The sequence below is a fragment of the Myxine glutinosa genome, chromosome 12, assembly GCF_964187855.1.
Source record: "Myxine glutinosa chromosome 12, kmMyxGlut1.1, whole genome shotgun sequence".
NCBI classification, from domain to species: Eukaryota; Metazoa; Chordata; class Myxini; order Myxiniformes; family Myxinidae; genus Myxine; species Myxine glutinosa.
In genome coordinates, this window is record NC_136272.1 from 101802508 (window position 1) to 101825125 (window position 22618).

The 22618-nt window shown below is 43.4% G+C and overlaps 2 protein-coding genes across 2 annotated transcripts in view; one reads left to right on the plus strand and one right to left on the minus strand.

Annotated features, from left to right (window-relative positions):
- The window catches only part of LOC137437696 (RNA-binding protein 47), a 76461-nt gene extending 56468 nt beyond the window's left edge, over nucleotides 1-19993 (minus strand). Inside the window, exons 1-2 of the mRNA XM_068132216.2 lie at nucleotides 19838-19993; nucleotides 11271-11567 (exon numbers count right to left, since the gene is read on the minus strand). The gene's annotated coding sequence lies outside the window, so the exon portion shown is untranslated. The remainder of the gene's footprint in view (nucleotides 1-11270; nucleotides 11568-19837) is intronic.
- Nucleotides 11748-22618, plus strand: part of SUPT20H (SPT20 homolog, SAGA complex component) — a 100838-nt gene continuing 89967 nt past the window's right edge. Inside the window, exon 1 of the mRNA XM_068132206.2 lies at nucleotides 11748-11766. The gene's annotated coding sequence lies outside the window, so the exon portion shown is untranslated. The remainder of the gene's footprint in view (nucleotides 11767-22618) is intronic.

Consider the following 22618-nt stretch of genomic DNA (forward strand, 5'->3'; position numbering starts at 1 on the left):
GCTGTCTCTCATGCACAGATTTATACCATCTCGTCTTCAGTTGTCATACCCTTCCTCCCGTCCATGGTACACGGAATCTTGTGGTGAGGCTGTTGCCCTGAAACAACTTGCTTTCGTCTCCTGGAAAGCAAATCCAACGGAAGGAAATCTCATTTCCTTTCACAAAGCCCGAAACAAGTGTGTGTCCACCCTCAGGAGAGCCAGGAAACAATATCTCACCATTCTCAAGACCGAACTCTCTTATCTGTCTCCCTCTTTCAAATCCTGGTGGCGTCTGGTCAAATCTGTTTCTGGTGTTTGTTCCCCCTCCATCCCCTCCCTCACCTCAAACGGCTTAACGGCTGACTCCGCACGTGAAAAAGCTGAATGCCTCAACTCTGTGTTTGCCTCTAAATCTTGTGTCCCAAACCCATCCCTCTCTGTACCCACCGTACCCAGTCGTACCCAGCTGCTCCTGGACTCTGTGTCCTTTCCTCCTGACAAGGTGGAAAAGTTTCTGGCAACCCTCGACTCTGATTCTGCAACTGGTCCTGACGGCATCAGCCCACGGGTCCTAAAATCATGTTCTTCTGCACTTTCACTCCCTCTTTCTGTTCTTTTCACCCTCTCTTTTGCTCAAGGTCATCTGCCATCTGCTTGGAAATCAGCCAACATCACCGCTTTGCGCAAAAAAGGTGCAAAAACAGATCCCAGCAACTACAGACCAATCAGCCTTCTCCCAATTATCAGCAAAGTCATGGAATCCATCATTGCTTCAGATATTAAATCTTTCCTCTTCTCCAATGGCTTGATCTCTGATCATCAATTTGGTTTCAGACCTGGTCACTCTACTCTGGACATGCTGCTTCTGCTTTCTCAACAATGGATGGAGGTCCTCAACGCCAAACAGGAAATTAGAGCTGTCTCCCTTGACATTTCACGTGCCTTCGATACGGTCTGGCACCCTGCTCTGCTCTCCAAACTCTCCTCCTTTGGTATCCATGGAAATCTCCACGCATGGCTGGCGGACTTCCTCTCTGGTCGTAGTCAACGTGTGGCCCTGAATGGGTTTCTCTCATCTCCTCTTCCTGTTCAGGCTGGAGTTCCCCAAGGTAGTGTTCTGGGCCCTGTGCTTTTTCTGGTCTTCATCAATGATCTCTCTGACTCTCTTGAAAATCCTCTCTATCTCTTTGCTGACGACTCTACTCTCTGTCGCTCCATTCCTCATCCCTCAGATCGGCAGTCTGCAGCCTCCTCACTCTCTGCAGACCTGGACAAAATCACAGACTGGTCAAACAAGTGGAACATGTCTTTCAATCCTGACAAATCTCACACTCTTACAATGTCTCTCCGAAAGGACCGACTGGACAACCCTCCCATCTACTTTCTCAACAATCCTCTCCAAGAAGTTCTGTCGCTCAAGCTTTTGGGTCTCACTATCTGCCATGATCTTTCTTGGGAAAACCACATTTCCAAGCTGGCCTCCAAAGCCAGTCGCCGACTGGGCATCTTCCGTCGTGCGAAGTCCTTCCTTGGCACACCTGAGCTCCTCACCACATACAAGGCTTTCATCCGCAGCTCAATGGAATACTGTTCCCCCCTCTGGGCTGGTGCTCCTGCCTCACACCTTGCTCGGCTTCACGCTGTTGAGGCCAAAGCTTTCAGAATCATTGGAATCTCCTGCGATGTAGTCAACGCCGAGGGCCTTTCACTCACTCACCGCAGGCAGGTTGGTGGTCTTTCTGTCTTCTACCGACTCCTCTCCGGCCTTGCTCCCCCAGCTCTCTCTGTGCTCTGTCCCCCCAATATTCCTTCAGGTCGCACAAGATCTGCCTGCAACCCTCTTCTGGTTAAACTGCCAAAGTCTAGGCTCTCTGCTCACCTTCACTCTTTCATTCCCCTTTTCTCCCGCCTCTGGAACAAACTCCCCCACTCCCTTCAATCCCACTCCTCCCTCCAGGTCTTTAAAACAGCTGTTCACCACCATCTCTTATCTTCCCCCATCGAAAACCTTGATCTTTTCTATCCCCGGTAATTCACCCCAGAGTCCTTGCATTGTTCATATGTTTTAATCCTCTCCCACCTCCCCCCAAGTCCTCCCGATGTCCCTGCCCTCAAATGTTGTGTTTGTGTCCTTCCCCCTCTCTTTTGTGTCCTTCCCCCTCTCTCCCCATCTTGTCTACCGCTCCCCTTGTTTTTTGTGTTTTGTGTGTCGGTTTGTCTTTTTGTGTGATTAATGTTAGCTCTTTCACGAGCCTCGATCTTGTATACAAAAAAACAAAAAAAAAAAAAAAAAAGTACTTACTTTTTCCACATGCGAAATTTGCATTTATGTTTATTTAAATTATACAATGGATGACAAAATGTAAACGTTTCATGATATTTGTTATATTATATCACCTTTATCTGTCAATATTGTTGAAATGAAGACCAAATAGCTGTATTTTGAAATATGTTGAAAAAGTCAAAACTTTACATGGGGTGTACTTACTTTTTCACGTGACTGTATATATATATTGTTACGTGCTCCTCCCCAAACCCCGGTCACGGTGTACCTCCGAGCCCCGAGAGGAGTCACGGCAGAAAGATGTGTTATTCTGTGTGTCAAAGATCAATGGTGAAACCACACCAATTGTTACCAACAAACAAGTATTGTATTAAGATCACACAAAAATAACAGCACAATAACAATATGAATCAATTGTACAACCAATATATCATTCCTATGATGGTACCATCAGTTTCGTGCAATATAACTCACTGTGCTCCAAGTGAGTGAAAATAACATTCCCAATGTCTCTGTTCCAGCTTCAAACCAAAGTCGATCCACGCTCCAGTGATCGTCAGAACGATGTTGTATCGAGACCAGAATCCCGTTCGGTTGACAGTCACACTGCCAAAGATGGGCAAAGGTGTCCTCAAGAGGCGACTGGGAAATCACACCTTCGGGTATGGACGTTCAACGGCTCCCAATCGGCGAACCACAAATTCCCACTCAAAATCCATGTTACACACACACCAGGTTAACGTCTGGATGCGGCGAAATGGTTGAAGCGAGGTGAAGAGCCTAGAGCGATGCGAAATCCAGCGCGAGGCAAAACGGCCAACCGGCCCGTACTCGAGACGTAACGGCACTCCAATGATTCTCTTCGGAATCAACCGCAAAACCTGTCACGCAGGTTTATCTGTCACAGCGATAACAACTCTGTCGCATGAATCCCTTTCCCAGGAAACCCAAAGTTCCTTGTGACCCCCGTTCACCAGCGTTTGCTCAAGACCTCAAAGCAGCTTGGCTTCTTCTCCACCTGACTCGCTCCGCCTCTTCTTCCTCTTCTTCCTCTTCGTCCGGTTCCCGATCCGGTTTCCGGTTTCTTTTAAAACACTAACTTTTTTTACCTTTTGAAAACAGCTATCTCTAATTCACTGAAACGATAACAATAATAGTACATGGAACCAAAAATGTTTACAGTGGATGAGAACCACAACAACGGAAGTGACGAATCCGTAACACTTCCCCCCTCAAGAAAGAAAGTTGGAACATAGTGAAAACTTTCTTTGCATGCAAAAACTCTTTTAACAAACAAAAGTAAAACTCACCCCCAAATGATCAATTCACGTGAGCAACAATAATTATTAATATTCCCCAAAATAAAGCAACAAAACTTCCAAACAACCCACAGGAATTTCCAAAGTTAGTTCACTCTGGATAAAGCATCAGAAACGACATTGTCCCTGCCCTTTACATGCTCAATTTCCAAGCTGAACTCCTGCAAAGCCAAACTCCATCTCATCAACCTCTGATTTTTATTTTTCATTTTTTGAATGAAGGTTAAGGGGTTGTGATCAGTGAAGACTTTTATAGGAAAGGTAGTAGTTCCCAGATACACCTCATAATGCTGAAGCGCTAGCAGGAGAGCAAGGGTCTCTTTTTTCACGGTGGCATAGTTTGCCTGATGTTTGTTAAACCTTTTCGAATAGTAGCACACCGGGTGATCCACGCCATCACCATCTTCCTGCAATAGAACTGCCCCAGCTCCCACATCACTTGCATCAATGGCCAACTTGAAAGGTGCTTGAAAATCCGGGGCTGCTAGGACAGGAGAGCTCATTAATATCGCTTTGACGTGGGCAAAGGCAGCTTGACATTTGTCATCCCAAATAAACTTGGTCTCTTTCCTCAGCAAATTCGTTAAAGGGGCTACCACATCAGAAAAATTCCTGCAGAACCGCCGGTACCAACCAGCCATACCCAAGAATCTCATAAGCTCCTTCTTCCCTTTTGGAACTTGGAAGCGATCAATGGCTTCTATCTTGGCTGTCACCGGTTGCACCTGACCCTGAACTACTACATGGCCTAGGAACACCACCTGTGCTTTTACAAACTCACTCTTAGATAAGTTGATGGTCAACCCTGCCTCGGTCAATTTCTTGAAAAATGCATGAATTTGTTTAATATGATCTTCCATGGTCATGGTGTGGATGATGACATCATCCAGATAAGCCTCCACCCCCTCAAGGTCTGCAATAAGCTTATTAATCAGCCGTTGAAATGTAGCAGGCCCGTTTTTCAATCCAAAGGGAAGAACCTTGTACTGATACAACCCATTTGGTGTGACTAAAGCCGAGATTTCCTTGGCTCTATCAGTAAGAGGAATCTGCCAATACCCTTTCAGCAAGTCATATTTAGTTACAAATTTAGCTGGGCCTATTCTATCAATACAGTCATCAATCCTCGGGATGGGATATGAGTCGGTCTTGGTCACTGCATTAATCCATTTTAAATCCGTACAACAGCGAAAACTGCCATCGGGTTTTGGAACCAACACACATGGTGAGCTCCATTCACTGCTGCTTGGTTCGATTATGTCATTCTCCAACATATACTGAACCTCCTTCCGAAGATACTCCATCTTCACAGGGTTCATCCGATAGGGGTGTTGCTTCACAGGAGTGGCTTCCCCCACCTCAATATCATGATATACCAAGTCAGTACGACCAGGTACATCTGTGAACAAATGTGCAAACTCAAAAATTAGGCTGGATAGTTGTCCTTGTTGTTCCCTCGTCAAATGACCTAATTTCTCATCTAAATGACTCAACACTTCTGTGTTCGTCAATCTGGGACAAGCCTGGTCATCAAAGTTATCAAACTTCACACCAGCCTCAACCTCTGGATTCTCTTGCACCCCGACTACAGGCATGACAGGTGAGACAGGAACCATTTTCCCCACAGGCTTCCTCTCATAATATTTCTTCAGTCGGTTGACATGACTCAGCTGCCGCTTTTTCCGTCGGTCGGGAGTTGTTGTCACGTAATCTGTTTCATTAACCCTCCTTTCGATTGCAGAGGGACCGAAATATCTAGCCTGTAGTGGCTGACCTGGAACAGGAAGCAACACTAACACCCGGTCCTCAGGACTGAAATTTCTTATCTGAGATTTCTTGTCATGTCTCACTTTCATTTTATCCTGTGTCACTTTCAAGTTTCTTCTCACAACTTCACAAGCCTTTGCCAATCTGTGCCTAACCGTTGACACATACTCTACCACTGTTGACTGTGACTCCTCCTGTAGCCACTGTTATTTCACCAATTTCAACGGTCCTCGCACTGCGTGTCCAAACACAAGTTCAAAAGGACTGAATCCCAATGACTCCTGAACAGATTCCCTTGTAGCAAACAACAATAAGGGTATTCCTTCATCCCAATCCTTGTCACATTCAAAACAATACGTTCTGATCATATTCTTCAATGTCTGGTGAAACCTTTCCAAGGCCCCTTGGCTCTCGGGATGGTAAGTACTTGATCTTACTTGCTCCACTCCCAACAGGTGTACCACTTGCTGAAAAAGTGTTGACATGAAATTGGAACCCTGATCAGACTGGATGACCTTAGGTAGGCCAACCAAAGTGAAAAATTTAATCAAGGCCTTCGCAATAACTGCTGCAGTAATTTTTCTAAGAGGCACTGCCTCTGGGAACCTTGTGGAAGCGCACATGATGGTCAGCAAATACTGATGTCCAGCCTTAGTTTTAGGTAAAGGGCCTACACAGTCAATAATGACACGGCTGAATGGCTCTTCAAAAGCTGGAATTGGTTTTAAAGGTGTGGATGGGACTTTCTGATTAGGTTTTCCCACCAGCTGGCAAGAATGGCAAGATTTACAGAACTTTCGGTTTCTTTTAAAACACTAACTTTTTTTACCTTTTGAAAACAGCTATCTCTAATTCACTCAAACGACAACAATAATAGTACATGGAACCAAAAAGGTTTACAGTGGATGAGAACCACAACAACAGAAGTGACGAATCCGTAAATATATATATATATATATATATATATATATATATATATATATATATATATATATATATATATATATATATACATATATATACATATATATATATATATATATATATATATATATATATATATAATATATTATTATATATATATAAAAGAAAGTTTTTGTTTGTTTGTTTGTTTGTTTGTTTGTCTGCGCAAGCTAATCTCCTGAACGGTGAAAGATAGGAGGAAACCTCTAATACAAAAAATGTCGGGAAGGGCCACCGGAAGGTTTTCGGCTAGGTCGCGAGACCAGTCGAGGCCCACCTCGGCCGGGCTGGGCCCATTTCGCAATTAAAAGCTGAGCTGAATTATTGTAGTCAATCTTCTACGGCCGCGAGTAAAAGCTGAATTATAGTAGTAAATGCATTCAAAAAGAACTAAAAATGTCGGGACGGGCCCCGGGAAGGTTATAGGCTAGGTGGTGAGGCCGGACGAGGCCCACCTCAGCCGGGCTGGGCCCATTTCGCAATTAAAAGCTGAGCTGAATTATAGTAGTCAATCTTCTACGGCTGCGAGTAAAAGCTGAATTACAGTAGTAAATTCATTCAAAAAGAACCCGGGCAATGCCGGGTGCTTTCGGCTAGTATATATATACTAGTGGGGTCACCCGTGGGAATCCCACGGGCATGGACGTGTGTGACATTTGGACATCTTGATTTAGATGCTGCACATTAAATTTTACAAAATGGTTACCGGCAATTCATCTCATCCAGAAATGGTGTAATGAACACAATTTATTTATTTCACATAATATGTGACCCCTCACTCCTCTCCTCCTGACACTCTCCTCTCTCCACCCTCACGCCTCTCCAATCCCACTCCTCCTCACACCCCTCTCCAATACCTCCTCACACTCCTCTCCAGTCCCTCACACCCCTCTCCAATTCCTCACACTCCCCTCCAATCGCCCCTCACTCTCCTCTCCAATCACTCCTCACTCTCCTTTCCAATCGCTCCTCACTCTCCTCTGCAATCGCTCCTCACTCTTCGCTCCAATCGGCCCTCACTCTCCAACTCCTTGCTCCTCACTCTCCAACCCCTCGCTCCTCCCTCTCCAACCCCTAGCTCCTCGCTCTCCAACCCCTAACTCCTCACTCTCCAACCCCTCGCTCCTCACTCTTCAACCCCTCACTCCTCACTCTCAAACCCCTCACTCCTCTCCAATTTCTCGCTCCTCTCCAACCCCTAGCTCCCCACTCTCCAACCCCTAGCTCCTCACTTTCCAACCCCTAGCTCCTCACTCTCCAACCCCTAGCTCCTCACTCTCCAACCCCTAGCCCCTCACTCTCAAAAACTTCTCGCTCTCCAACCCCTCGCTCCTCACTCTCCAACACCTCACTCCTCTCCAATTTCTCACTCCACCCCAACCCCTAGCCCCTCACTCTCCAACCCCTAGCTCCTCACTCCCCAACCCCGAGCTCCTCACTCTCCCACCCCTAGCTCCTCACTCTCCAACTCCTTGCTCCTCTCCAACCCTCCTCATCGTTGTTGCAGCAGCAACCTGTGCAACTCTGTGATCACGTTCGTCGAGGGTCTCGTTCTCCCGTCTCATTCTTTTTCTTGCTGCAGTCTAGTGGGGTCATCCATGGGAATCCCACGGGCATGGACGTGTGTGACATTTGGACATCTTCATTTAGATGCTGCACATTAAATTTTACAAAATGGTTACTGGCAATTCATCAGATCCAGAAATGGTGTAATGAACACAATTTATTTATGTCACATAATATGTGACGCCTCACTCCTCTCCACCTGACACTCTCCTCTCTCCACTCTCACGCCTCTCCAATCCCACTCCTCCTGACACTCCCCTCCAATCCCTCACACTCCTCTCCAATCCCTCACACTCCTCTCCAATCCTTCACACTCCTCTCCAATCCTTCACACTCCTCTCCAATCCTTCACACTCCTCTCCAATCCCTCACACTCCTCTCCAATCCCTCACACTCCTCTCCAATCCCTCACACTCCTCTCCAATCCCTCACACTCCTCTCCAATCCTTCACACTCCTCTCCAATCCCTCACACTCCTCTCCAATCCCTCACACTCCTCTCCAATACCTCACACTCCTCTCCAATCCCTCACACTCCTCTTCAATTCCTCACACCCATCCAATCGCTCCTCACTCTCATCTCCAATCACTCCTCACTCTCCTCTGCAATCGCTCCTCACTCTCCACTCCAATCGGCCCTCACTCTCCAACTCCTCGCTCCTCACTCTCCAACCCCTCGCTCCTCACTCTCCAACACCTAGCTCCTCGCTCTCCAACCCCTAGCTCCTCGCTCGCCAACTCCTCACTCCTCGCTCTCCAACCCCTCGCTCCTCGCTCACCAACCCCTAGCTCCTCGCCCTCCAACCCCTCGCTCTCCAACCCCTCGCTCCTCGCTCTCCAACCCCTCGCCCCTCACTCTCCAACTCCTCGCCCCTCACTCTCCAACTCCTCGCTCCTCACTCTCCAACCCCTCGCTCCTCACTCTCCAACCCCTCGCCCCTCACTATCCAACCCCTAGCTCCTCGCTCTCCAACCCCTCGCTCTCCAACCCCTTGCTCCTCACTCTCCAACCCCTCTCCCCTCACTCTCCAACCCCTCTCCCCTCACTCTCCAACCTCTCGCTCCTCGCTCTCCAACCCCTCGCGCCTCGCTCTCCAACCCCTTGCTCCTCACTCTCCAACCCCTCGCCCTCACTCTCCAACTCCTCACTCTCCAACTCCTCACCCCTCACTCTCCAACTCTTCACTCTCCAACCCCTCGCCCTCACTCTCCAACCCATCGCCCCTCACTCTCCAACCCCTCGCTCTCCAATCCCTTGCTCCTCACTCTCCAACTCCTCGCTCCTCGCTCTTCTCCCGTCTCATTGATTTTGGAAATGGAAGTTTCCGTGCAACGCATGAATTGTCACGATCCTCAAGAGGAAGTGTCTTGTAATCATCAAATGGCAAGTAAATTACATTGTGAAAATTAAAGATTTCAAATAAACCTATTTAAAGTGTATGTGCACAGAACTAATAAATTTAAAAAACGAAGAAATATCTGTCGGTAATTTCCGGAAACATATTTTAGTTTTTACTTCCGGATAATAATGTTGAATGAAATAAGAACGAAGAAATATATGTCGTTTTGTGACAACTGTCATCAAAAGTAAAAGTAATATATCTTAACAGAAAAGAAAAAGCGAATTTTTAATATATATCGACATTTTCCCCGACTGTTATTTTAGGCGGTGTATTTTCGTGTATCATCATGGCGCGATTTTAAAAAATATATCTAGGCATTTTCCCATGTGTGCATGAATGTTCTCAATTATTTCTGACACTGAGTCTAAAACCATCGATAAAAATTAAATCAGATGGTGAATTCGAGATAAAATCGTGAGGATGACTCAATGAATGGGCTTTATTTTACAGACCTTTGAGAAATCATTTCGTTCTATAAACGGAAACTTTCATGGGATTCTCTTCCCGTTTTTTTTCAACCGTGTCTAAAACTATGTTAGCGACTGTTAAAAATGAAATGATATATCGAATTAGAGTTTAAATAAACCTGTGTGAGAGAGAAAGACAACACGGGCCTAACTAAACAGGCCTCAAAGCTATTCGAGTTAATAAAATGGTGGATATTTGTTTACATGAAGCCTCTCCAAGAATGGGTGGAGCTACTCTGTAAACGGAGTAAGCCACACCCCTGGACAGACAGACAGACAGACAGACAGACAGAATCACCTTCGCTTATTAATATATATATATATATATATATATATATATATATATATATATATATATATATATATATATATATAGATATGGATATAAATATGTATATCGATATATCTACAAATATAAATGGATATAAATATGTATATATATATATATATATATATACAAATATAAATGGATATATATATATATATATATATATATATATATATATATATATATATATATATATATATATATATATATATAGTATATATATATAGTATATATATAGTATATATATATATCGATATTTATAAAAATATAAATATGCCCCAAAATTGTGGAGACATAAATGGATATATATATATATATATATAAATCGAAATGATTATAAATATGTATAAAATCTAAATGTATATATATAATGCACACATATTGGCACGCGCAAAAGAGTTTATGTTAATGTATTACTCATCAACTTTCTGCGTGCAAATTCACCTTAAATGTTTATGACTTTATAATGCCTGTCCTTGACCTATTGAACACCCCGTTCAGTGACTCTCAAACCATGCCCCTACCTCGCCATCCTAGTCCTGCCCCTACCTGAGTATCCCAGACCTGCCCCTACCTCGACATTGCACACTTGCCCTACCTCGGTATCCCACACCTGCCCCTACCTCGACATCCCGCACCTGCCCATACCTCTAAACCACATCTACAAACAACCACTCATCTCCCGATCTCTTGGTTCTATTCATGAGATACGTAAAACATTAAGTTTTATCAGGTGACTCACAAATTAATTACAAGCCTAATTGTTTTTCAGTTTCCCTTTTCCCGAGGTTCGTGAATGCACAATTACATCGTTATTTTAAATTGCCTAAACCTTTCATCTGTAAGGCTAAAAGGTAACCACATTAGTACTGTACCCTGTCGATAATGCCACTTACGTCACTCAATCTGTTCTTTGTACACTTTTGAGTAACCATAATCTGTTTGCATCTCATAGGAACATCAATGTAGAACATTTAATCGTTCGTGTATAACTCGAACATCCATGATATGGCCACCAGGCTTAAAAAGTAACTGTCAACAAACTTATCTTGGTCATGGCTGGTAAGAGCTCTGGAATGTGGGTAAAACTGGTTAGGAATCATCTCCATGCACGAAAAAGTTTTCAAAAGCCTCTTGGGAGAAAAAAGTTCCATGAACACCTTCCCGATGGAACACGAAACAGCTCACTTACCTAGGTCGAGTGGGCACAGCGGAGATGACGACAGGTTGTCCGAGTAATGGTGCAGGTGTAAAGAGGGAACGGTGCGGACGAGCTCGTCCGTCGCAGCCGAGAGCTCAGGATGAGTTGGAGGAAGATCTGGATGGCGAAGAGTTCGGGAGATCGTCAGTGGTACCTTTACCGGTCGAGTGCCGAGTTCCTTCCTGGGAAAGCAAAATCCTCTCAAACCTGCTCCAGGTGGGCTGGACGAGCGACTTTCCTCATACCCATTGGCCGGTTGTGCCGGTAGAGCCACGCCCACTGCTTGCTCTAAGTAAGAAAGGGAGGGGCAAAGAAAGACAGTCGTGACGGAGATTATACCCAACAGGGCAATACCATGTGGCCACCACCCAAAAGAGGCGACTGTGCAATGGTCACGCGGCCAACGACTTCACGTGAACACAAGTCCGTAGGTACAGTCGACTAAGGTGGTGAGATGAGAGCGAGGGGAGGAGTCGAGGAACGACAGGTGAGACAGGTATAACTAGAAGGGCACTCAGTAGAAAGCATACCTCCGGCAGGCTGAACAGTTTATGTTTTCGATCCACTGATAGGCCGGATCTGGATTCAGACCTGAACCAAAATCCAATTGGCTTGTTCTTGTCACTTATCCAACACATCCACCAAGTTTTGTCATAATTCGTCCACAACTTTTTGTGACATCATGCTTCATATCGTCTTGGTCTTCACACTCAATGGTGAAGAATCTTTTTTAAAAATAAATAATTATCTGATGCGGATCCGGACTCGAATCTTCACGAAAATCGAATCGATTCATCTTTATCACACACCCAACCTGTCCACCAAGTTTTGTCATAATTCGTCCACAACTTTTTGTGACATGCTTTATATCGTTTTTGGTCCGAGCACTCAATGGTGAAGAATCTTTTTCTTTTTTAAATAAATAATTATCTGATCCGGATCCGGTCTCGAATCTTCACGAAAATTCAATCGATTAATCTTTATCACACATCCAACCTGTCCACCAAATTTCGTCTGAATCCATCCACAACTTTTTGAGATATGTTGTTCACAGACAAACAAACAAGTATACAGACAAACAAACAAACAAGTATACAGACAAACAAACAGACAGGGGTGAAAACATAACCTCCATCCACCTTGGGTGGTGGAGGTAATCAGGAGGGAGATCTGGGAATGATTGCAGTCTTCCAAAAGCCACAAAACATGCGGACACTGGTTATCATGTTCCAACAACCAATGACGTCATCATGTGGACAGGTTAGTTATACTCATGATTCAGGGATACGCAAACGTGAAGACTTTTGTCTCCTTTTGTCTCCTGTATATCGAATGTAATCGTCAAGTTAGATGAGTCATTCTTCACTCGTCCCTGAACTCTGATCTAAGGGTTACCAACTTATTAATGGTAATTAGTGGCTTTGTTTTGTTAATCTAAATAGAGGGACCAGACAGTATTCTGAGCCATCTAATTTGTTTCTCTATGTTATCTAACCGTTCATCGAAACTATCAGCTTTCATTCATCCTCACTCATTCACTCGGTTTCATTCATTCTTTGATGAATGGATTTTTGGGAGAATTGCAGTCTGAGTGAGGTTTTTGTGCAACGTGAGATTTTGGATAGTTATAAATGGGAAAACATGGAAATCTACATGTATTATGTACACAAATGTTGTGCAATTTTGACTCTAACCTTAATCTTCTGCCATCACTCCTCTCCCTCACTCTCTTCATCGTCGATCTCTATTAGCCTGGAGTTCGCTTAATGGTTAAGGTCGCTGGCTTGAGACCTTAGGATCTTGAGACTGCCATTTATTTAACATCAGGTGGGCTGATCCAGCTTGTCATCCATCCGAGGTCGGCAAAATGAATACCACATGACTGGTAACTGGGCACTGCATCAGCGGCACAGCTGCACCCCCAGTAAATGATGCAACCAACCAGCAGTGCCAGGCTGCACACGAAGATCCACATCATCGATTTCATTATGCTTCCCATTCCGAATTAATTTATTTTCACTCTCCAAACTCCTCTATCCCAATAACAAGCTGAAAACCCTTTAAATTAAACTCCTCTAAAAGTTTGAAATCAAGAGGTTGAGATTCCTTATAAACTAGCTCCTTTAAATTAAACTCCTCTAAAAGTTTGAAATCAATAAGTTGATATTCCTTATAAACTAGCTCCTTTAAATGAAACTCCTCTAAAATTTTGAAATCAATAAGTTGATATTCCTTATAAACTAGCTCCTTTAAATTAAACTCCTCTAAAAGTTTGAAATCAATAAGTTGATATTCCTTATAAACTAGCTCCTTTAAATTAAACTCCTCTAAAAGTTTGAAATCAAGAGGTTAAGATTCCTTATAAACTAGCTCCTTTAAATTAAACTCCTCTAAAAGTTTGAAATCAATAAGTTGATATTCCTTATAAACTAGCTCCTTTAAATTAAACTCCTCTAAAAGTTTGAAATCAATAAGTTGATATTCCTTATAAACTAGCTCCTTTAAATTAAACTCCTCAAAAAGTTTGAAATCAATAAGTTGATATTCCTTATAAACTAGCTCCTTTAAATTAAACTCCTCTAAAAGTTTGAAATCAAGAGGTTAAGATTCCTTATAAACTAGCTCCTTTAAATTAAACTCCTCTAAAAGTTTGAAATCAATAAGTTGATATTCCTTATAAACTAGCTCCTTTAAATTAAACTCCTCTAAAAGTTTGAAATCAATAAGTTGATATTCCTTATAAACTAGCTCCTTTAAATTAAACTCCTCTAAAAGTTTGAAATCAATAAGTTGATATTCCTTATAAACTAGCTCCTTTAAATTAAACTCCTCTAAAAGTTTGAAATCAATAGGTTGATATTCCTTATAAACTAGCTCCTTTAAATGAAACTCCTCTAAAAGTTTGAAATCAATAAGTTGATATTTGTTTTAAACATTATAGCTCCTTTAAATTAAACTCCTCTAAAAGTTTGAAATCAATAAGTTGATATTCCTTATAAACTAGCTCCTTCAAATGAAACTCCTCTAAAAGTTTGAAATCAATAAGTTGATATTTGTTTTAAACATTATAGCTCCTTTAAATTAAACTACTCTAAAAGTTTGAAATCAATAAGTTGATATTCCTTATAAACTAGCTCCTTTAAATTAAACTCCTCTAAAAGTTTGAAATCAATAAGTTGATATTCCTTATAAACTAGCTCCTTTAAATGAAACTCCTCTAAAATTTTGAAATCAATAAGTTGATATTCCTTATAAACTAGCTCCTTTAAATTAAACTCCTCTAAAAGTTTGAAATCAATAAGTTGATATTCCTTATAAACTAGCTCATTTAAATTAAACTCCTCTAAAATTTTGAAATCAATAAGTTGATATTCGTTTTAAACATTATAGCTCCTTTAAATTAAACTACTCTAAAATTTTGAAATCAATAAGTTGATATTCCTTATAAACTAGCTCCTTTAAATGAAACTCCTCTAAAATTTTGAAACCAATAAGTTGATATTCCTTATAAACTAGCTCATTTCAATTAAACTCCTCTAAAATTTTGAAATCAATAAGTTGATATTCGTTTTAAATGTTATAGCTCCTTTAAATTAAACTCCTCTAAAAGTTTGAAATCAATAAGTTGATATTCCTTATAAACTAGCTCCTTTAAATTAAACTCCTTTAAAAGTTTGAAATCAAGAGGTTGAGATTCCTTATAAACCAGCTCCTTTAAATTAAACTCCTCTGAAAGTTTGAAAACAATAGGTTGATATTCCTTAAAAACCAGCTCCTTTAAATTAAACTCCTCTGAAAGTTTGAAATCAATAGGTTGATATTCTTTATAAACTTTATAGCTCCTTTAAATTAAACTCCTCTAAAAGTTTGAAATCAATAAGTTGATATTCCTTATAAACTGCATCAGCGGCACAGCTGCACGACAGCTAATACATAGAGTTGACAGTTGATAAGTAGAGGACAGCTCTGGTTTTATAGAGGACAGCTCTGGTTTTATAGAGGACAGCTCTGGTTTTATAGAGGACAGCTCTGGTTTTATAGAGGACAGCTCTGGTTTTATAGAGGACAGCTCTGGTTTTATAGAGGACAGCTCTGGTTTTATAGAGGACAGCTCTGGTTTTATAGAGGACAGCTCTGGTTTTATAGAGGACAGCTCTGGTTTTATAGAGGACAGCTCTGGTTTTATAGAGGACAGCTCTGGTTTTATAGAGGACAGCTCTGGTTTTATAGAGGACAGCTCTGGTTTTATAGAGGACAGCTCTGGTTTTATAGAGGACAGCTCTGGTTTTATAGAGGACAGCTCTGGTTTTATAGAGGACAGCTCTGGTTTTATAGAGGACAGCTCTGGTTTTATAGAGGACAGCTCTGGTTTTATAGAGGACAGCTCTGGTTTTATAGAGGACAGCTCTGGTTTTATAGAGGACAGCTCTGGTTTTATAGAGGACAGCTCTGGTTTTATAGAGGACAGCTCTGGTTTTATAGAGGACAGCTCTGGTTTTATAGAGGACAGCTCTGGTTTTATAGAGGACAGCTCTGGTTTTATAGAGGACAGCTCTGGTTTTATAGAGGACAGCTCTGGTTTTATAGAGGACAGCTCTGGTTTTATAGAGGACAGCTCTGGTTTTATAGAGGACAGCTCTGGTTTTATAGAGGACAGCTCTGGTTTTATAGAGGACAGCTCTGGTTTTATAGAGGACAGCTCTGGTTTTATAGAGGACAGCTCTGGTTTTATAGAGGACAGCTCTGGTTTTATAGAGGACAGCTCTGGTTTTATAGAGGACAGCTCTGGTTTTATAGAGGACAGCTCTGGTTTTATAGAGGACAGCTCTGGTTTTATAGAGGACAGCTCTGGTTTTATGGAGGACAGCTCTGGTTTTATGGAGGACAGCTCTGGTTTTATGGAGGACAGCTCTGGTTTTATGGAGGACAGCTCTGGTTTTATGGAGGACAGCTCTGGTTTTATGGAGGACAGCTCTGGTTTTATGGAGGACAGCTCTGGTTTTATGGAGGACAGCTCTGGTTTTATGGAGGACAGCTCTGGTTTTATGGAGGACAGCTCTGGTTTTATGGAGGACAGCTCTGGTTTTATGGAGGACAGCTCTGGTTTTATGGAGGACAGCTCTGGTTTTATGGAGGACAGCTCTGGTTTTATGGAGGACAGCTCTGGTTTTATGGAGGACAGCTCTGGTTTTATGGAGGACAGCTCTGGTTTTATGGAGGACAGCTCTGGTTTTATGGAGGACAGCTCTGGTTTTATGGAGGACAGCTCTGGTTTTATGGAGGACAGCTCTGGTTTTATGGAGGACAGCTCTGGTTTTATGGAGGACAGCTCTGGTTTTATGGAGGACAGCTCTGGTTTTATGGAGGACAGCTCTGGTTTTATGGAGGACAGCTCTGGTTTTATGGAGGACAGCTCTTGTTTTATGGAGGACAGTCTGGCGTTATGGAGGACAGCTCTGGTTTTATGGAGGACAGCTCTGGTTTTATGGAGGACAGCTCTGGTTTCATGGAGGACAGCTCTGGTTTTATGGAGGACAGCTCTTGTTTTATGGAGGACAGTCTGGCGTTATGGAGGACAGCTCTGGTTTTATGGAGGACAGCTCTGGTTTTATGGAGGACAGCTCTGGTTTTATGGAGGACAGCTCTTGTTTTATGGAGGACAGTCTGGCGTTATGGAGGACAGTCTAGTTTTATGGAGGACAGTACGGTTTTATATTGGAGAGTCTGGTTTTCACAGGACAGTCCGGTTTTATAGAGGACAGTACAATTTTCTAAAGGACAGTACAGTTTTATAGAGGACAGTCCGGTTTTACAAAGGACGGTCTGGTTTTATAGAGGACAGTACAATTTTCTAAAAGACAGTACAGTTTTATAGAGGACAGTCCGGTTTTACAAAGGACGGTCTGGTTTTCTAGAGGACAGTACAATTTTCTAAAAGACAGTACAGTTTTATAGAGAATGGTCCGGTTTTACTGAGGACGGTCCGGATTTACAGAAGACAGTCCAGTTTTTACAGAGGACGGACCGGTTTATAGAGGCCGGTCTGGTTTTACAGAGGACGGGCCGGTTTTACAGAGGACGGGCCGGTTTTACAGAGGACGGGCCGGTTTTACAGAGGACGGGCCGGTTTTACAGAGGACGGGCCGGTTTTACAGAGGACGGGCCGGTTTTACAGAGGACGGGCCGGTTTTACAGAGGACGGGCCGGTTTTACAGAGGACGGGCCGGTTTTACAGAGGACGGGCCGGTTTTACAGAGGACGGGCCGGTTTTACAGAGGACGGGCCGGTTTTACAGAGGACGGGCCGGTTTTACAGAGGACGGGCCGGTTTTACAGAGGACGGGCCGGTTTTACAGAGGACGGGCCGGTTTTACAGAGGACGGGCCGGTTTTACAGAGGACGGGCCGGTTTTACAGAGGACGGGCCGGTTTTACAGAGGACGGGCCGGTTTTACAGAGGACGGGCCGGTTTTACAGAGGACGGGCCGGTTTTACAGAGGACGGGCCGGTTTTACAGAGGACGGGCCGGTTTTACAGAGGACGGGCCGGTTTTACAGAGGACGGGCCGGTTTTACAGAGGACGGGCCGGTTTTACAGAGGACGGGCCGGTTTTACAGAGGACGGGCCGGTTTTACAGAGGACGGGCCGGTTTTACAGAGGACGGGCCGGTTTTACAGAGGACGGGCCGGTTTTACAGAGGACGGGCCGGTTTTACAGAGGACGGGCCGGTTTTACAGAGGACGGGCCGGTTTTACAGAGGACTGGCCGGTTTTACAGAGGACGGGCCGGTTTTACAGAGGACGGGCCGGTTTTACAGAGGACGGGCCGGTTTTACAGAGGACGGGCCGGTTTTACAGAGGACGGGCCGGTTTTACAGAGGACGGGCCGGTTTTACAGAGGACGGGCCGGTTTTACAGAGGACGGGCCGGTTTTACAGAGGACGGGCCGGTTTTACAGAGGACGGGCCGGTTTTACAGAGGACGGGCCGGTTTTACAGAGGACGGGCCGGTTTTACAGAGGACGGGCCGGTTTTACAGAGGACGGGCCGGTTTTACAGAGGACGGGCCGGTTTTATAGATGAGAGTCCTGTGTTCTGCTACTTTATTCTCTGTCCTCTATTGATACGTACCTACATGCCTCGATGTCCTCTATTTTCCTATTGAGCCCATACTTCAAGAACATGAAGATACTCATCTCCTACCCTACATATTTTGAATACCAGGCAGCAATGCTCACATAGAATGGGTTTATTCTATGATTTTAATTTGAGAAGAATGTTAAGACATGTACATTCACTTCCTGAGAACAAAAAACTTTTGAATGATGCCAAGAGAGGACATAAATATAAGCATGAGTTGATCCTATAATTGTGATACACATTTAACTTTTTTTTAGTTTTTCTAATTATGGTTATTATGAATTAGCACTAAATCACCTGGTGTTGGCCTAATGGTTAGGGTGGTGGGCTTGGGATCCTAAGGTCCTGAGTTCGTATCCCGTTGAATGAATGCCAGGTGGTGTTGATGCAGCCTGTCATCCTTCTGAGGTTGGCAAAATGAGCACCAGATAACTGGTTATAGAGAGGCATTGCATCAGCGGCAGATGCGCCCACAGAAAAATGATGCAACCAGCAGCCGGGTAGCTGCACACAAACCGCCACAGCACTGTCGAATAAATATATAAATAAATCACTGCGCACTACATGCAACTATTCTCTATTCTTGAGATCCTTATATAGTCACCCAAGTGTGAAGACGTGAACGGAGTGGTTCTTCTTCTTTTTCAACAATACCTGGTGCCCCAAATCCACTTGCTAGGTTTTCCGCTACTGTCGTCAGTGCCCTCCCCAAACAAAACGTGTAGATATTCTGAGTGCATCACGGTTTCCATAATGTTGCTACCAGCTGGCTGTCGTGTGGAGAGGGTGCCCGGGATGTCATAGTGAAACATTATCCGAAAGCTGACTTGTTTACAACAGGATTTTCTGACAATTGGCCTTGTTGTGCTTCGGGAGATTAACAAATTGGCCTCATCGTCCAGCACTTTTAAAAGTGAAGTTAAATCAGCATCCACAGGCTCCGTACAGGTACGACACAACACCTGCAGCAATTGTAGACCAAAAAGAGTTATATAATAAAGCAACCTGGTCAAAACCTTTCACCTGACTGGACAGGTGCTTTACGATTTGGCTACTCAAAGTGGCTAGAAACAGCGGATGGCTTATTAAATGTCCTTTTCGTAGGAAGATGAAAAAATCGAAGCGAAAGTCCATCAGGAATGAACTCGAAAGCAGAGAGCAAAATCTTACTTGTCCTCAAAATTTCAGGTGTGAATGTGACCCAACTGTCCCTACTTACAAACTGTATGTGGACTGTCCCTACTTTTCACAAACTGTACATGTACTGTCTGTTATATCATATTATGTTATATCATGTTGTATATTATATCATAAGATTTAACCATTCGTCTAACTTTTATAAATAGACCCTCGTTTTAACACGACAGGACCATTAAACACACTTTTCCCTCCAGCCCCCGCCATTTTCCGGCCACTTGTTACCTGAGGGCCACGTGATAACTTGGGATCCTCCTGTTCGCTGACGATCCCGTGGTGACCGTCCTCGTACCTTGTCGACCTGCAACCATAAGTACCTGCGAGGAAAGCAGAACAACCTTTTTCCGAGCACCGTGACTCACACACAGCTCGGGTTCTCGACAACTGAAAGGTGTGAGGAGGGGAGAACAGATATTCGTGCACTCGTACAACCTGTTCAACAACCTTTGTGTGCAAATCCTTTGTGTTCGTGCTCTTGGGCACGAGTGATGGCGAAGCTGATAGTAAGTAAATCATGCCTAAGTTATGTCTCCTAATTCACAGGTACACTAAGGTGGGGGCACCAGATCGCCTCTGTCGGGAAAGCTGGCTCAAAATTCGACCTCTCGGATGTTTAGCCCCACGTGTGTAAGTGTGACACCTCCTCGGTCCTGGGTATATGTTCAGTTAAGCTCTCTGGTTCAGTTCAGCGAATGTCAAGACGCCATGCGTTCAATATACTGAACAAAAGGACCGATAGTTGTGGAGGCGGCGAACACAAAAAACGTTCACAATGTGATACAAGCATGACGTTTGGCAGTTAAGTTCTGATATAGATACTTTTTAAATCCAGTCGATTAGCCAACTCGAAGTTTGGGCCGACAAAATTTCTAAAATTTGCCATAGTTTTTTAAATATTGCATTTAGGACCTATGAGTATCAATACACAATCACATAACTACATGTTATCTATAACAGGTCATTAAAATTTTCAACTTATCTTAGCTGCCAAATGTCATGCTTGCATATCACAATGTGAACGATTCACCCGAATAATTAATAGGTGTGAGCCGTCTCGCTTGGTTGTAAATATATTGAGAACCACAAATGATGCAACGATACCCTTTGGTTTATATGATACAGAAACTCGTGTTTTGTGTACACCATCGATACACTTCAATGTGAGATGCATTTGTCGCTCGCAGGACATCAAGGTGGTACACAAGTTCTTGCCATGTTCGGCTCAGCACGTTTACATCCACCAGTGCACATGCAGCTGTGATCCGAGAATGAAGATCCTGCAGGTTTGCCACCTCGGTGTTGTAGACAACCTATTTGACAAACCCCCACAGAAAAAAATAAGGGGGTTATGTCTGGTGATCGTGGGGGCCAGGTGGTTGGTCTGTCTCGGCCAATCCAGCGACCTGGAAAATTTTCATTCAGGACGGCTCGAACGACTAAGGCCCAATGAGGGGGAGCGCCATCCTGTTGAAAAATGATATCGGGTTACAGGTCTACAATTTGTGGGAAGGCAAATCCTTCAACATGTTCATGTAAATTGTTGAGATCATTGTATCCTCAGCAAAGAAAAACGGACCCAGCAAGCGGTCATGGAGAAGGCCACACCACACATTGACCTTAGGACTGTGGCGTATGTGTTCAATGGCCACGTGGGTGTTTTCAGAACCCCAGATCCTAACATTGTGCCAGTTGACCTTCCCCGACACATGAAAGCAAGCTTTGTCTGTGAACATGACCTTTTCAGGTAATCTTCGTCATCCTCTATGCGACTGAGCATTTCCAAGGCAAATGCCTTGCTTTGGGTCCATCATTTGGTTTTAGTTCCTGCATAATCTGCACCTTATAGGCATAAATCTTCAGTCTTTCATGGAAAATCCTGTGTACAGTGGTGGTTGGTCGTCCCAGTTCTCTGGATGTGCGTAGGATTGATTTTCTGGAACTTTGTTGAAATTATTCACACACTCGTTCAACGTCTTCTCCACTTGTGCTTCGTCGACCGGTATTTCTCTGTTTCTGACAACTTCCAGTCTCCTTAAACCTCTCGTATCGCTCTCTGATATTAGGCGACGATGGCGGATTCCTTCCATACCTTGTACGGAAATTACGCTGAACCTGTGTGTCGATTCTCGTCTCAATGAATCATTCGACGCACTGAGACTTTTCTTGCGGAGTCACCATTTTATTTTACATTGAACCACTAGACCTGAAAATAAAGAAAACATTCTGAGTTTCTGTATCATATAAAACAAACGGTATTGTTGCATCATTTGTGGTGCTAAATATATTAACAACCAAAGTTGTCCAGGTATTTTTTGAACACCCTATACTCTCTCACGTCCAGGAGGTTCCATAAAACAGGTCGTTTAATAACAACGAATGAATTAATTGCTTGATTCGTTCTGTTTAGTTCTTCAGAGTGTGTGTTGTGAATCATTCGTTATCAATACAAACAAAGTGAGTTCAGGTCATGACTTAAAGTCAACAATGTGAGAAACAGTGGAGGAGGCATGGAATAGAACGTTCAACACATTACGTCATCAGCCAGGTGCTTACAAACCTTTTCAGTGCATACCTGATTTGGAAATTGCTCATTCATTTTGCTGTATTATTATCACCTGGTGTTGGCCTAATGGTTAGGGTGGTGGGCTTGGGATCCTAAGGTCCTGAGTTTGAATCCTGCTGAATTAATGCCAGGTGGGGTTGACTCAGCCTGTCATCCTTCCGAGGTCGGCAAAATGAGTACCAGATAACTGGTTATAGAGAGGCATTGCATCAGCGGCAGATGAGCCCACATAAATGATGCAACCAGCAGCCGTGTGGCTGCACACGAACCACCCACATTATTATTTTGACTTGTTATAACCCATGAACACTGGATAATCACATCAACGGTTCCAATTACGATATGTACTTTAAGCAATTCCTTTATGAAATGATGTCTCACCTGTTAACCTTTCCAAAGGATTATTTTGCATTGGGGAAAACCCAAAACCTTTTGTGTGGCAT